The following is a 16,270-nucleotide window of genomic DNA, read 5'->3' on the forward strand; positions in this document are numbered from 1 at the left end:
CCGGGGGTGGCCTGAATTACTCCCCTGAGCAAACTCTATCAAGATGGTATCTTTTTGACAACTTTAAAGGAAATATGTTAACATGGCATTTGTCAAAAATATAAATCATACAAAGACACATCTTGGGCAATGGATTTCAAAACTGTACTGTGCATTAGAATCACAATTATTTACAAAATATTGCAGAACGCTGGGCTCCACCTTCAGAATTTCTAAGTCAGTAGGTCCAGGGTAGAGGTGAAATGTGCATTTCTGCCAACTCTCTCCAGTTCTGATACTGCTGGTCCCCACAACCATTCATTGTCTTAGTGGAAAAAAGGCAGCAACATCCCTGGCGAACACAAGGTATCTTTTCATCCATTACATGTTCACTTGCTCAGAGGCCAATGGGTGGGGCTCCCACTTTCTCCCTCAGTTTGGGCCCCTGACGTCAGCATTCGGTTCTGACTGGTACTCTGTGGCCCCAGGACATAAATGGAACCGCCATCCCTGACATAGACTGATGGGGAAGCGGGGATGATATGTAAGGTTGGGGGTTGGGCAGTTTGTGCCATGCACAAAGATGTCTAGCAGAGGGCAGGGCTGGGACTGGGACTCAACCCATACCCCTGCCCCTAAAACTGGGCACCTAGAGTGGGTTGCACCTGCCCAAGAAAGTTATTTGCACCAAGGGCCCTCTGCCCCTCAAAGCATGCCCTGTCTGGTGTGGTGAGGGATAGCCTCCATCCAGAGAGGGGACTTCTTTTAATTTGATCAAAAGCCAAGTGTAAGCTGGCATGGTTCTAAGAGCAAAGTGGGAACCTGGCTGAAGGAGGCTCTTCTCACAACCACCCAAAGGCCCTAGGGCAGGTGTAAGTCTGCGAAGGACAGGCCTGCTTCAAAACCAGTGACACTGGATTGACTGGCTGAGCCAGTTTTTATTTGCCTTAGAAAATGGAGTAGTTACGCTTCTTCCATTTGGGCAGTGAGAATCCCGTTACTATTTGCTACCAGGTTATGCATCATTTCACCGGGGCCTAGCTCACCTGGATCCTGCTCTCAGCAACATTGCCTGGCACTGTGCTCCAGGCCTAGTGAATCCGAGAATCTGGAGGTGTGGCCTAGCCCCCCTTCCAACCCAGGTGACTCAGTTGAGGCTAACATTTGAAAGATATTAGTACGGAGCTCTTCCCCATCTCACAGGCCTAGAAATCTCCTGAGAGTGTTGTTAAAGTCAGATTCCAAGATCCATTTCCGTGGTGGAGTTTAAAAGTCTGTTGTCTTAATGAGTTTTGGGTAAGGTGATGCTGCAGACCCACAGCTCTGCTTTGAGTATAAGGTTCTACATTAGTGCAATGCTTCTGGGCCTTGACTTCTGTCTTCCTCCAGGCTGCTCTAACAAAATACCATAGACTGGGTAGCTTATAAACAACAGAAATTCATTGCTCACAGTTCCACAGGCTGGGACACACAAGAGCTGAGGATCTGAGATTCCATGCTTGGTGAAGGCTTATTTCCCAGTTCAAAGATAGCGCCTGACTGTTGTGCCCTCATGTGGGGCAAGACAGAGGCGGTTCCCTGGGCCCTCTTTTAGGAGGGCACTAATCCGTACCCTCCCAAAGGCCTTCCTGCTTTCCATACCATTTCATTGGTCATTAGATTTTCCAGGGTCTGACTTTCAGTGTATGAATTCAGACCATAGCAACCTCACCTATAATCATGATTTTATATCTGGATGCTTGGGTCCCACCCACAGGGGTTCTGATCCAATTGTGTCATGGACTGGGCTGGAAATTAATCCTGGCTTTAAAATTCATTTACAGCTCCCCTGCTGATCCTAATGTGCAGCCAGATGTTAGGAGCTCCTAGTCTAGAAGCAAATGGGGCAGGCTCTTAGGAGGACATAAGTTAAGGGGAAGAGAAAGGAGGAATTTGGGAACAATCTGCTCCTCTGGCTGATGAAAGCTTAGGGCTCCCAGCAAATGACAGAGAGGCCAGGGACATCATTTCAAGTGAGCTGTTTCTTGTTTAAAGGGTCTCTGGGGGCCCTTGTTTCACATTCTCAGAACAAATTATGATGCTGTACGGCAAATGGCTGGATTCTTTTGCTTATGGGATTTGCAGAATAGAAGGGCTCCCTTCAGCTCCAGGGCTTTGTTCTCCAATTCGATGCTGGAAAGGCCTTCTTGCCTTCAATATTTTCATCTCTTTAATCTTTTCACCCTCCTCTGTTTGGTCTTCAAATTCCATTTTTATCATTTAACCCAATAACCTACATTTTGGTGGTCATGGAAAGACAACATCCTGCCTTGTTAGCTTGGATGTTGTTTCAGATCTCAGAAACAGTAGCAGGCAGTGTCCAGACCAATGGTCAGCATATGCAGACCGTCCCCTGGGAGGGCTTTCCTGAAGAGAGGGCACATGGCCGGGGGGGGGGGACCCTGTTTTCAGGCATCATTAAAATAGGGGTAGATGTGTTGACAATAGTCTTAAATGACTTTGGTAAAAAATGGTGTATCTTTACTTACATATTCCAGTGGCCATAAACCCAAGGCCAGAATTATGCTAACCTAGTGCACAAGATAAATCTTTTTTGAATGATAAATAGTAAAATGCACAATTCTTCAGCAAGATTTTAAAAAAATCATACCTTTCTTATGGATAGCAGGGCAGAAATTTACTTTGGAAATGCACTTCAAAGACTAATGCTGTTGGAAATTACAAAGGAAGTCAAAAGGGTGTCAGAACAGGTAAGCTAAACCGAATTGAAAGAACAAGAAAATGTGGATTTTGCTCAATTCTCCTAGTGCATTTGATATTTAAAAGAACGAACAATGTAAGTGGGAGAAGAAATCTTCATCCTTGAGTCTTAAATTTAATATGGATCGAATTTATTGTCAAACATTTTTAAAGATGCCTGTACAGAATTGTTAACCATACATCTTTTTTTATTTTTATTTTTTGCTGATTCACCTTTTTGATCAGTGGTTCTTTGACAAAATTGTTTTTCAATGTCGGAAAAATAAATGTGCTTATTTCCCTGAAACGTTCATGTAAAAACCCCTCAGCGAAAAAGCAATTCTAACCCAAGATTGCCAATGGCGGTTTTGGACATAGGATCCTATTAAATTAGAGTCTATTAATCTGTGCTGTCTGGTTGGCTATGGGGCAGGGTATTTCGTCTGGCTCGGAAATGAGGAGGTTTTTAATTTAGTATCTGCAAACTGAAAGAAAGTCTTATGTGGTTAGCAGTGATTCTAGCTGGGAATGCAAGCAATCTGAAACAAAAGAATAGGGTGTCCTTTCAATGAAATTATTTTAATTCATTGAATTTTCAGAAAATTCCAGTCCTCGCCGTCGATTCCAGGAGCATGCAGTAGGTGGCACCTACAAGCTCTTTTGGAGGCGAGCAGGCGCCATTGACGCAGGAGCAGCTGCCGCTGCAGCCTTGGCACCACTCAAGAGATTGAGGAGGGAGAAGGAGGCAGGGAGGCCGGGAGGAGGACGGTGCAAGGGTGGTGACGCGCGAGGCGGCAGGCTCGGGCCAGCGCAGGTGCGGGGCTGCTGGAGCGGCGCAGGGCGCAGGGCGCAGGGCGCAGGGCGGGAGAGCAGCTGACAGCGTCGTCACGGCTGCGGGCGGGAGCGCACTGCTCCAGCCTCGGAAGGAGCCGCATCCGCTCACCAGGCGCTGCCTGTCCTGCGCGAGCTGAGCCCGAGGAAGCTCTGAGCGGAGTTGTGTTCCTCCCCAGGTAACCGATTTCTCCCTGCACCCTCGCGGGGCTACCGCGGCTGGGGCATTAGCCCCTGACGCGGGATCACCACTCTCTGGGTGGGCGAATCAGTCTTTAAATACTGAAGTTGGGTAGTGGGGAAAGCAAGCTGCGTTTCTGCAAAAGGAAAAGGAAACTCTGCATCTTGCACATTGTTGGGGATTCCTTGCAAAACAGGAGTTACCGTGGCTTTTTTTTTTTTGTTTGTTTGTTTTTTTTGAAAATTCTGTGGTTGCAGGTGTGTTTCTGTTGTTGGAAGTTGATTTTAATGCATTTACAGAAAGTCATCCAAAGATGCGATCCCAAGTGAGAAAAATGCAAAAGGCGGGGCGTTGGATTGAGCATGTTTTCATTCTGGACCACTTCGTGTCCCTGGCTGGGACCTGTCTAAATATTTGATCATGTGTCTTTTAAAAGAAGATGCTCCAAGGTATCTACTGGTAAGAGCTGAGGACAGGCAAGGCGCTGCATCTAGTCCTTAGTTGTAAGACTGTGATTTCCCCTCAGATGATGGTGACTGCCCACAGCTCCAGGCTCCCCTGCAAGTATTGCTGGCTTTTCCCAGCGTGGGCATCTCCACACATCATCCGCTTGGGAATACAGTGTCCCTTTGCTCCTTTAAAAACTCCAATTCGCATACTGTGGAGGTTTGAGAGACTTTTTGAGCTAGAAGCTTTGGAATCATCTGCTCCATCCTTGAATGGTGGAATTCAGGGCTTAAGGGGCAGTGACACAGCTGGTCTTCCTTAGGAATTTGTTTTGCATACTGACCCCTGTTATCTTTTAAACAGCCCCCTGTGCTTGTGAGAAGCTAGTCTAGCATATCAGAACTTTCCTGGTTTGACATTAAAAACAAAACACCCCCCACCCTCCAAAAAAGCCCAACTTTTAAAAATATCACTTTAAAGGATATTTTCTAGATAGCAATAAAAGGTTGGAGCGTTTTACATTCCAAATCAGTCCAAATGTACTTGGTTTCTAGCGGCATTTGGATTTGAAGAGGTGGAGTGGGAGGGAGAGAAAAGCGAAAGATAAAATTAGAATAAATGTAATGAATTTGTAGGGAAATCATACTATTTTTTCCCCCTGGTTGTTGCCTGAAATTGCAAATTGTCCACAATGCTGTCTATTCTATCTCTGGATATGCAGGCGGCCCTGTGAGCTAAAGGAAGACTTTCAGTTCATCTTAGAGAAATAGAAGATACAAGGACCAGGAAATCTTTCCATCCTATTTAAAAGATGACATTTAATTTGGTAATGGGGGTGATGTTCCCTGGTGAACACCGGGAAGGAGGTGGGGAGGAGAAGGGAGTTTGCTTTCTCTGTACCAAAGCAAGCACAGAATTGCTGCTCAGCCCTACTGTCCTGCAGATGGGAGTTATGTGTTCATGGTTCATACAGAAGCCTTCAGAATCTTTCCTCATTACTTTTTTTAATAGAGTTTTTCCTAAGAAGAGATGCAACCACAGTGAACACTAAGCTCAAGGAGTACTCTTTAGCAACTGGCTAGAGACCCAGCATCTCAGCAAAGCCATTTCACCCTGAGAGACTGCTGTTTTCCCCATCCACACATCGCTTATTGCTTCGTGAGAAATATATTATTTCAGCAGTAAATGACACCCATCTCAATGAGCAATTAAAACCTTTGAAAAATCATACAAGTTATTAAGAAGAAATTGTACTGGTTATGATAAGACTATATTGTTCATTCTTCTAATTTGGGGGCCATGATTGATCTATTAGAAATTAATCTATTGATTTAGGCAAAAATCATCATTTCCCCAAGATGAATGCAGTACATTTGCACCAAAGAATTTCTTTGAGACCAAGGAGAGCATTTGGTTGTCTCGGGTGAGAAGGTTGCCAGCCAGAGATTTTAAGAGAAAATTTTGCTCATGTTGGCCTGTAACTTAGAATTCATATAATCATTGTTGTCTATTTTCCTTCACAAGGTGGATGGATCTTTCTATTGATCATCTATCTTTCTGGTATGAGTATTAACTATGGACAGATGTCTCTTTCAGGCATGAACTGATTTACATGACATTACTTGGTTTGGGTTATGTTTTTTTTTTTTTTTTTTTTTTTTTGCAGGAAACAGCTGCTCTAAGAGAGAAGATGATGGTTTTCATGTTGTCCAAATTGTTGATGTTCCTTTAAAAACTTAAGTTTATTAACAAGTGCATATATATTTGAGCATAATCTTAAAATTATTTAACTGCTTTCAAATAATGCTTTAGTTTTTATTGTGTAGCTTGCAAGTCTCCTCATTGATCAGGTAAGAAGAGGTCTTTAAAAAAACTGTCAGAACAAATACACTCTCATTCTCTTGTTTGCTCTTGCCACTAGCAAATTCTGGAAATAGATTTCTTGTAGCCCTTTTCTCAGTGCAGTGAAGTGTTTTCCTATAAACCAGTGCTGTCCAATAGAAAATGTGTGAGCCACATGAATAATTGAATGAGTCCTGTTAGTTACATTAGAAAAGTAAAAAGAATCAGGGGAAATTAATTTAAATAATATATCTCCTTTAACCCAGTACATCAAAAATAACCATTTAAAGATGTAGTCAAAGGCTGGGGCTGGGGCTCAGTGGTAGAGCGCTTGCCTAGCACGCATGAGGCACTGGGTTTGATCCTCAATTCCACATAAAAATGAAATAAAGATATTGTTTCCACCTACCCCTTTGCCCTTAAAAAAAAAAAAAAAAAAAAAAACAAAAAGATGTAGTCAATACAAAATACCTGTAAGATATTACCTTTTTTTTCCTTCCTCCATGCTCAGTCTCATTACTTAGGAAGTCTCAGTTTGGCTTAGCCAGACTTGCTTCAAGTCCTCAATAGCCTGTGTGGTTGTGGCTGCTCTGCTGACCAGCACAGCTACAGACTGTTAACCAGTTGACAAAGCAATTGAAAAGCTAAAATGTTAGGGCCATTGTCAATTAAACACCATCAAATATACAGATGGTGTTCAACTAATGAGAGACTTGTGTCCTTTCCTTTGCACAAACTTGAGCCTCTTATTTTAATTCTTTACCCGTAAAACAAGAGGGCAAGGTCAAACACTTAGATTCTATGAAAAATATCCAGTGGACAGATTTGTGCCTAAAGACTAGAGGGCTGTGTTACAGACACAGAGGGGACAGGTGCTCCTGATCATTGCCAATTTTCACCACGTGTTCCCCCCGTTAGCTCCGGCCATCTCTGGTGACAGAGTTCAGCAACCAAGCCCCAGTCCCATTAGGGATCACTCAATTTTCAATTTAAATTCTTTTATTGGGGAAGTAGCAGCAAACCTGTCGTAAAGCTAATAAAAAACTGGTGTGCTATCATGGACCTTGTGATTAGATCCCCTTCACAGATCTTTTAGTAACATCCTTACTGGCATGAGTATTTTCAGTGCTTGCATCTATTTATTTTGACACCATGGAATAAAGACTAGTGAAATGTAATGGTTTATGATCGAGCCATGAATACTGCATTCTTGAAACACAGAAACTAATAACCTTCATGGAAAGATGTCAATTTCTTCTCCCTTCTCTGGATAGCCTCCATGATCAATGAGTGCTGGAGGGGAGACACTGTTTCCATTACAGGGCTCTCTGTCTAAGAAATCATGATAGGAAATTAATAGAGAGCAGCATTTTGTGCAAAAGAATCTTGGTCAGAATTTTTCTAAAGTTAATTAATGTCAGGAAAGTGATCTTATTTTTTGAGGAAATAAGAGAATGCAAGAACTTTCTAATAGGTCTTTCTACAGTAAACACACACATAGATACACATGCACACTACATACCCCATGCACACTACATACCACACACACACTACCTATCACACAAACACTACACACTACACATCACACACACCACATACACATTACACACCACATACACCCACATGTACTACAGACCCACATGCACACATATAAAACCTAAGTTCTCTAGAAGGATCCAAGCCTCATCAATGTTCAGATGAAGGAGCTCTTGGAAGGGAAGCTTTTCTTCCTCAGTAACTCTTAGATTTCAATTGTTTTATTGGAGCACTTCTGTGACTTTGGAGTCTGGGGATTTATCTAAATTATGTACTGAGCAAAGAGGGAAAATGATCCCATTCCGAGTCTCTGCATCCAGGACAAATCCAGGTGGAATTCAATCAACTCTCTATTGCATTGAAAACCTACCCTCATTACAAGTCCAGCTCAATGCCATTTTGCTGTTCTGAGTAAACTTGAACTCATCTCTCTAGGCTCACCCCATCCGCCCACCACCTCAGTATGCACACACAGATCCATGGGTTGTCTCGTTCCTTCCTGCCTACAAAATAGTTCCTGAGACTTAGAGGTGTCAATGGAAGAATCCCTTGGGACTTCTAGAATGCTCTTTACCTGTACCTATTGGGGCCTCTGAGGACTTCACTGGGTTCTTCATGGACAATGAATGGTGGTTACAGCCGACTTAGAGGCGGGGGATGGGCAAAGGTTGATCAATAGGTATGAGGTTACAGTTAGACAGGAGCAAGAAGGCTTGGCTATGGTGTGCCGGTGCACAGTTTTCTTGACTAATGATAAGAGTCATGAACTGCACGTTTCAAAAAGTAGCAGAAAGTATTTTGAAAGTTTTTACCCTAGAGAAATGATAAATATTGAGGAGAGAGGGATGTATAACCTGATCTAAACATTAGATGATTTAGCAGAGCATCACATTACCCCGTTAATATGAATAATTTTAATCTTTGTATCAGATAAAAAATTTATTAAAATCGGAAACAGAATGAATGGGAGGAGAAGACAAAGTGTAAAATATTACCAGCATTTAGTGAGGTCTTTATGAATGTTTGCAAGTAAAGAGAAAGTTGAAACTGTTGGTTGATAGAAATGACTCAGTGACCTAGATTTGAAAAGAACCCAAATTTCCCAGAATATCATGACACTCGAGTGTTGCTTTTTGTTTTAATTTTTCGAGATTAACTTACAGAGGACACCCTGTGAATCTCTTCTTTGTTCTTCCATTCTTACAAATGTTTGTTTAAATGGACCTGTACCACAATTTCAAGACGCAAAAATAAATCAGGTTGTTGAAGAAATATTTAACATAATGCATAAAAATTATGTAAATATGGAAGAAACTTTAGTGATCTCAGGGTTGGGAAGAATTTTCTGAGGAGGATCCTAAACTAGGATACTACAAAAGGGCAAATGTGTTAAATTGGAAGAAAATAACAACTAACATAAAAGTACAGATAATTGTAACATATTTGAGATGAGGTCTGATGGATCTCAAATTTTGTGGTCCTTGGAGTCACCTGATGGGGTTGCTGGATTCCAGCCCCTGAGACTAGGGGCTGGGCTGAGGCTCAGTGGTAGAGCTCTTGCCTGGCATGCTTGAGGTCCTGGGTTTGATCCCCAGCACTGTGGAAAACCATACCAACCCCCGAGACTCTGATTTGGCAGGTCTAATTCAGTGGGGCCCAGCATGTCCAACGAGGTTCCCGATGATGGTAATAATGCTGGGCTGCCGAGCATACTGGGTGAGCCACAGTCTTTAATACCATGTCAGATGAATATCATCCTTGCAGAATAATAGACAAGTGAGCAGGGGACAGGAACATGCAGGTTTCAAAGACACGGCTACTTTGAACATATGGAAAGATGCTTCATGTCCTCATAGTAAGTGCAATTAAATCAGTAATGAGAAACAGACATCTTGTCACATGAGAAAGGATCAAAGAGTTTGATGTGTGCCAGGTCAGGTGTGAGGAGACAGACAGCACGCATGTACTATGGAGGGACAGGTGGTGGAGAAATCAGTGGTCATTTTTGGAGTGCAAAGGGCAATCCATATTAGATTTAAAATGCAGGTCCACTCATAGGAATTCTTCCTGCAGACTCCAACACTTGATGAGATACTTGTGATAAGGCTGTTGGTTGAGCCAAAGATGTCCCTCAAGGAGTCCCAGTGCAGCTGACACAAAGCACAATATGGTCTAAATGTACTCAGGGAGAAATCTATATGCATGCAACACTGTAGGTGAGATACTCCCATTGGTGGGTGTCTCTCTCTCTCTCTCTCTCTCTGACTAAATGGTTGTCAATAGATGTCATTTTGACCGTATGCCTTTGTGTTAATGCCTGATCACAGTGCTGGTCCCTTCCAGTGGCCGCTCAATTTGTTATTCACACAGGACCTGTTTGACCTCAGCTTTCCCTTTTCTATCTGTTTTATGGCCGGTGACTATTACTGGAGATCGAGAAAAAAAAATCACTTTAAGTTGCTACTTTGGATTAATGTGAAGCCATGAGCCCATTATGTTAACATTAGAAAAACACTTTTTTATTTCCTTTTAACTTTTTACATTTCCAAACGTGAAGTAGTATTGGTTTTTGCATTGGCTACCATTTTGTGATATTTTCTTTCTTACAGTGACATTCTGAGATCTTTCATGAGAGTTCCATCTCTGTCCTTTAGGACAATTCCAGATTTCATGGAAGCCATTCTATTCTGGAAACAAACCATGTTTAGGGCTAAGGCTTCTTATGTTACAACCCCAGGACAGCCAGTGTGACCCAAACCTCTTAATTGTGACTTGTACTAACAGAAACCATCCTATTTAGGAGAATTCTTGGCTCATTTTTATAATATACACACATACACCTACATACCTACCTTCCTTAGAAAATGCTCGAATACTCATCCGCTCAGACGAAGGAGCCCTTGGAGGCCAAAGCTCTCCTTCCTCTGTCATCTACCTGGCAAGAATATTAAACATCAGTCCGACTTCGATCTCAGTCTCCTGTGGTCTGGCCTTTGTAAGACTTATCAGGACACTTTTGCCTCTGGTGTTAGGGCTACATTAAAATAATGATTTAGCATAACTCATGTTTTCCTCCAAACGTGTTACTACATTTGCTGTGATCATTTGGAGTTTGGCTTTGGGTGTGGCCCTTTTATGAAGCATCTAAAATATTTTTTGGAGGAGTCAGAAAAAATCCACAGCTATCCATGAGAAGCTGCCTAAAATCATCATTGCAGTTTTCAAATGAATAGGAGGTAGACTTGAAAGTGGCAAAAGGATAGGTTAGTATGAAAACTTTCTCAGCATCTAGAACCCACCCAGGGCTGCTTGTTTGGAGTGGCATGTGGCCCTTCTGGGATCTACCGTGCCTCAGTGTAATTATATGTTATTGAAGATTTTTCTGCAAATACCCTGCATGACACGTAGCGTTCCTCCAATGGTTTTCCTGTTTCCGTCCAAACCGGCCTTGTTTTTCTATTCTCCTGAGCTTTTCTGTCTTTCTCCTCCTCGTCGGCCATCCGTGTTTGGACTTTAACTTGAGCTGAAGCGAGGGTTCCCTCACAGACTGGCAGCTGCTTTAACCATCCAGGATCTGCTTGCTCATTCGTAGAGTGGGGCTACCAGTCCCTAGGTCAAAAGGCATTTCCAAGATATGCTTATCTTGAAACTCAGGTTTTTGCTACTCAGGGAAGATTCTTGGCTGTTTGGGTGTTTGCTGTCTGGTCAGCATTTCAGTGGCTCCTTTCTGAATCTGAGATTTATCCTTCTCCTCTATGACCTGGCAGGAATCCCAGCGTCTAATAGGTGTACTCTGCATCTTCAGGGAATTCTGGCCTCTAGCCTGGGCCCCTCTTAACCTGCCTAGTGCTCACACTCGCAAATTAATCTGAACATATTGATTTTTCCCCCCTTACACTCTCTCTTTTAGTTGGACCCACATGGACTCCGTTATCCATCTGGTTAACCCCTTGTTCCTTTTCTTGCCAACGCCCTTGCTCTGTTCTTTGAGTGTCTCTCTCTCCGTGGTGGGTCCTGATTATCATCTTGAACAGGAAAGCCTAGGCCTCACTTGATATTTTTGTCTTTCTAACCTTGAGCTGTTCATCTCTGTAAAGTTTCCAGATGTCTGGGCCTCCCCTAGGGGGCTGCAGAGGAAGGCTACTCGGGGACCAAGGGCTGCAAGATGCTGTTGGTCAGTGGTCTAGACATATTGGTAGCTTTGCCATTTTGCAGCACATATTACAAAGCTGCATAATAACCACAGAGTGGACAGAAATATTCTCTCATTCCACCAGGCTCCTTCTTGGATTTTCTTCTCTACCCCTTGAGGACAGTTCGGCTTCCTGCCCAGTGGTGTGGTCCAAATACCTCTAGTTGGGTCAACTGGTCACTCACTGTTTCCCACCAATGAACAATGACCAGTAACAGTGTCACTGGTGTAGTTATTTACTATACTGTTATTTTTTATCATTATTTTAGATTATAGTCCTACTCCTTAGAAAAACTGCCGTACACAGTACCCCATGTCATGCCAGCAGTGCCCTCGTGCATGCCCCTTGTTTACGTCTTCTTTGGATTTATCAAGAGGCCAAGTTGCATGATGGGCCCCCTGCCATCCTGGTTTGCGTAACACGCTGTATGACATTCACATGAGGAAACTGCCCCAAGGATGGCTTCTAAACTGTATCCCCCTTGTTAAGTGACGCATGACAATCTCATCCAACTTATTCAGCTCTAAACGATGGAAACATTCCCTTTCCTTGATCCTTCTTCTCCATCCAGTTGCCGTTGATGTCTAAGTTGGGTGGTGGCCAGAACCCACCCCCACCCATGGCGGCTCACTGTCCTCTGAAGCCCCATGTGACATTAGCTAGGATTCTTTTGCAGCCCCACCTTGGGTTGCTACCCTTTCTCTGACCACTACGGTCACTTTCCTCTCCTTCCAGTGTCTGGAAGGTTCCAAACCATCTCCCTCCACGGCGCCTGCCCAGGGCATGGTCTGGCTTTGTTAATCCTTCCCCACCAGAGGCATGAAGGGACATCAGCAGGGGTGGCTCTGTCCTACTGTGGAAATGGCAGCAGGGTCTGCACTAGTACTCTGCGGTGATAGGTGAGCGCTCTCTCCCCGCCCACCAGGCATCCCTAACTCCCACAGGTGCGTGAAGGATGTCACAGCAAAGAAGAGACAAAGCCAGAGTGACACATGACAATCTCATCAACCCCACTCCCCATAGTTTTTGTCCAAGGCAAGTGCATTAGAAATAAAATAGAGATTCAGTCAGACACTGAACAATTATTTTGCATACTTCCTATGGGCCAGGTAAGCCTGGGTGGGGGTGGGGGGAGACGGCAATAGCAATCAATGGAATGGGTAAGAAACCTATGTGGAGCTTTTACATAGTGGAAGGAAATACAAACCTTTTTTATTTTTATTTTTTAAGTAAATTTTCAAGTGGTAGGTCAGAAAGGGGATTGTGTTCAGGAGAAAATAAAGTGAAGATGCTATAAACAACCACACGTGGAGTTGGGGTTGGAAATGGAGACAGGCTGGTCAGGGTCATTCTCACAGAGAAGGTGGGTGTTCCAACACTGACCTGTGGACCTCTGTGGGACTAGTGAGAAGGAGCAGTGCGTGCAAAGATCCTGAGACAGGAGTGTGTTAGGTGTGTCCAGGAGGCAAGAGAAGGGTGGCTGGAAAGAAGTGAGCTAGAGACCAAAGAGTGGGAATTTGGGGGTGTTTAGAGAGTGGGCAAAACCCTTTAGCTGTTATTCCCAGGAAGACAGGACAGCTGGGGGGAAGATTTGAGCGTATGAATGGATGTTCTGAAACCTAGGGTGAGAGTTGATGGAGCTGCTCAGGGCTTGGGCGGCTGCTGCAGGTAAGAGATGAAGAGTTTGGAAAGTCTGTGGATCATGGAAGAGGTTGGCGGTGATGTGAAGAGCTCAGTTTTGCAAGGTTACATTTGGAATATCTCTTCAGCACCCAGAGATGTCAAGGAGAGAGAAGGTGGTCCAGGGTCTGCAGTTTAGGGAAGAGGACATGGCCATAGGTGTCAGGTTGGGAGTTGTTGGCATATGGTTGACATTTAAAGTAATGGAACCAGATGGCACCACTGACCAACTGGACAGTAGAGAAGGGAGGAGTAACCAGGATGGAGATGCAAGACTATCTGGTTATGAGTGATGGTGTGGAGCTCCCTCTCTGGCCGCCATCCTGGCACAAGTCAGTCTAGGTACACGTCAGAACTCGCTGCTGGGTCCTCAAACTGTCATTTCACAATGGAGGTCAAAATCCATCATTTCCCTGCCTGAAATCCTCTCTCACCTTCCCATCGTTCTCAGAGGGAAAGCTGACTTCTGGCTCATGTTCAAAGCTCTGCAGGGTCCACCTGTCCGTGCTCATCCCTGCTCCACCACATGGCTGACCTCATCTGCTTTGCTTCCATTGGAGAATGTCACCACATGACTCAGTGTCTGGGACAGCACCTGTGTTTGCATTTGATGTTTCCTCTGCCAGAGGAGCTACCTCACAGATCCCCACAGGGCTCACACGTCACCTTTCTAAAATCTTTGCTGAAATATCACCTTCTCAGGGAATCCTTCCCTGACTTCTCAATGCCTTGGAAGCTCACAATTATATTCTTGAAATGGAATGGAAAGATATTGCATTCATGTGTTTTAACCAGGTGGATCCACTGAGAAATCTTGCATTTAGAAGACCTTTATGATGATTAAAATGTTTGATTTTCAAGCTTTTAATTGTGCTATAGGAAAGTTTCTTAAGAATACATTTGAATTATTTTGGGCAAAATCATGTAAAATTGCTCCCTTGGTATCTGAGAGGAGTTGTTCCAAGATGCCCCACAAATAGCAAATCTGCAGATTTTCAAATTCCTTATATAAAATTTAGTATTTGCATATAACCTGTGCATATCCTCTTCTGCTTTAAATCATCTCTAGATTACTTATAATACCTAGTACAACATAAATGCTGCGTAATAGTTGTTATATTGTCTATGAAATAATGACAAGAAAATAAACTTGTTCAGAACAGATAATTTTTCTTCTAAAGATTTATTTTCGGGAGGGTACTGGGGATTGAACTCAGGGGCACTCGACCACTGAGCCACATCCCCAGCCCTACTTTGTATTTCATTTAGAGACAGGGTCTCACCGGGTTCCTTAGCACCTTGTTTTTGCTGAGGCTTCCTGAGCCCCTGGGATTATAGGCATGCACCACCATGTTCACCCTTTTCTAAAGATTTTTAATCCAAGATTGGTTGACTCCATGCATATAGAACTCATGGACATAGAGCCAACTGTAGCGGTGGAATCATATTAGGCATCTCTCTTCAAAAATGCTCTATAGGATGATTGATTTTCTAAAGCAGGTACTGTGCCTGTCATGTTTAAAATGTTACCATTATAAGGATGGAGGAAGTATGCTTATTTTTGCAAAATATCTGCTCTGTGGCATGCTACTAAAAGCCTCCTGTCAAATGGAAAATGCTAATAATTTTAGAACAGTTGTTCTTTCCATAAAAGCAAAATGTAGAACTTGATATCTGTTCTACAACTTTCATTTCTTTGCTGCAAAATAACTAGTGAACCTCCTAGGGTAGCAATTATTTCTATTCTACCTTAAAGTTCTTATTTTTTTATATCAAAAATAAAATATGCAAATGCTTGATATCTAGTTGCTCCTGCCTACTTTGGCTTCAGTTTCTTTGCTGCAACAATATACACACTTTGCTGAGTGATGCAGCCAAGTATTTACCTTGATTCTGTGCCTATCATGTTAATAGACATCTTTGTGTAATTTTTAAATTTCAATTGATGTTGCCATACTGGGAATATTTATTCTCACATAGTTTCTCAAAAGACTGTGTTTTTATTTTGCTTCTTTTTTTGGAAGGGGAGGGGTACTGGGGATTGAACTCAGGGGCACTTGATCACTGAACCACATCCCCAGCCCTATTTTGTATTTTATTTAGGGTCTCACTGAGTTGCTTAGGGCCTTGCTTTTGCTGAGGCTGGCTTTGAATTCACTATCCTCCTGCCTCAGCCTCCTGAGCTGCTGGTATTTTGCTTCTTTAAAGAGTTCATTTACTCTTTCTGGCACAACTCTCCTCTGTTAGCGAACGTGCGCACGCGTGCACACACACACACACACACAAGTGTATTTTTTGCAGTGAATCATATGTGCCAAATGTTTTTCACGAGTCCGGCTTTGGGTTGGAAGGCAGTGATGTGCTGATGAGGGAGGCCATCAGTCCCTGCAGAGAGACTGCAGAAGTCTGTACACAAGTAAGTGCTGAGAGAAGGTTTTATAAACCAGAATATCGGTTATTGAAAGAGAATCATTCTAGTAAATAGCAGATGAGCTGAGATACGTATAAAACATTTGTACGTATACCCAACTGTCAAGCAATTCTCTCCCTTATTTTGGTTTCTTTGTACCTTCAGCATTTTGGTATTTTTTTTCCCTATACATTTTTCCTGTAGCATTTTAAGAAAGGAATGAATTTGAGCTTGTCACAATACATTCTGGTGTGTTATTTTATATATTTCACAGTAGCAGGAAAATATTTTTTTCCCCCAGTGGTTCGTGGCTTTTGGTTTTTCCTTATCGATAACAAAAATCAAAAAAGAAGATTCTGGGCATTCTTTAGAAACCTAGGTTAGTTTAAATTTTGTGGCACTTTGGATTAAGTGTTGTGTGTTACTAAACCT

At 43.0% G+C, this 16,270-nt stretch overlaps 1 protein-coding gene across 1 annotated transcript in view; it reads left to right on the top strand.

The window, feature by feature from the left end:
- The first annotated feature begins 3,549 nt into the window (after positions 1 to 3,549).
- Positions 3,550 to 16,270, top strand: part of Diras2 (DIRAS family GTPase 2) — a 30,732-nt gene continuing 18,011 nt past the window's right edge. Inside the window, exon 1 of the mRNA XM_046453979.2 lies at positions 3,550 to 3,728. The gene's annotated coding sequence lies outside the window, so the exon portion shown is untranslated. The remainder of the gene's footprint in view (positions 3,729 to 16,270) is intronic.

The sequence above is a fragment of the Marmota monax genome, unplaced genomic scaffold (genome assembly GCF_021218885.2).
Source record: "Marmota monax isolate L192 unplaced genomic scaffold, Marmota_monax_Labrador192_F-V1.1 WCK01_AAM20220418_F8-fsc00217, whole genome shotgun sequence".
NCBI classification, from domain to species: domain Eukaryota; kingdom Metazoa; phylum Chordata; class Mammalia; order Rodentia; family Sciuridae; genus Marmota; species Marmota monax.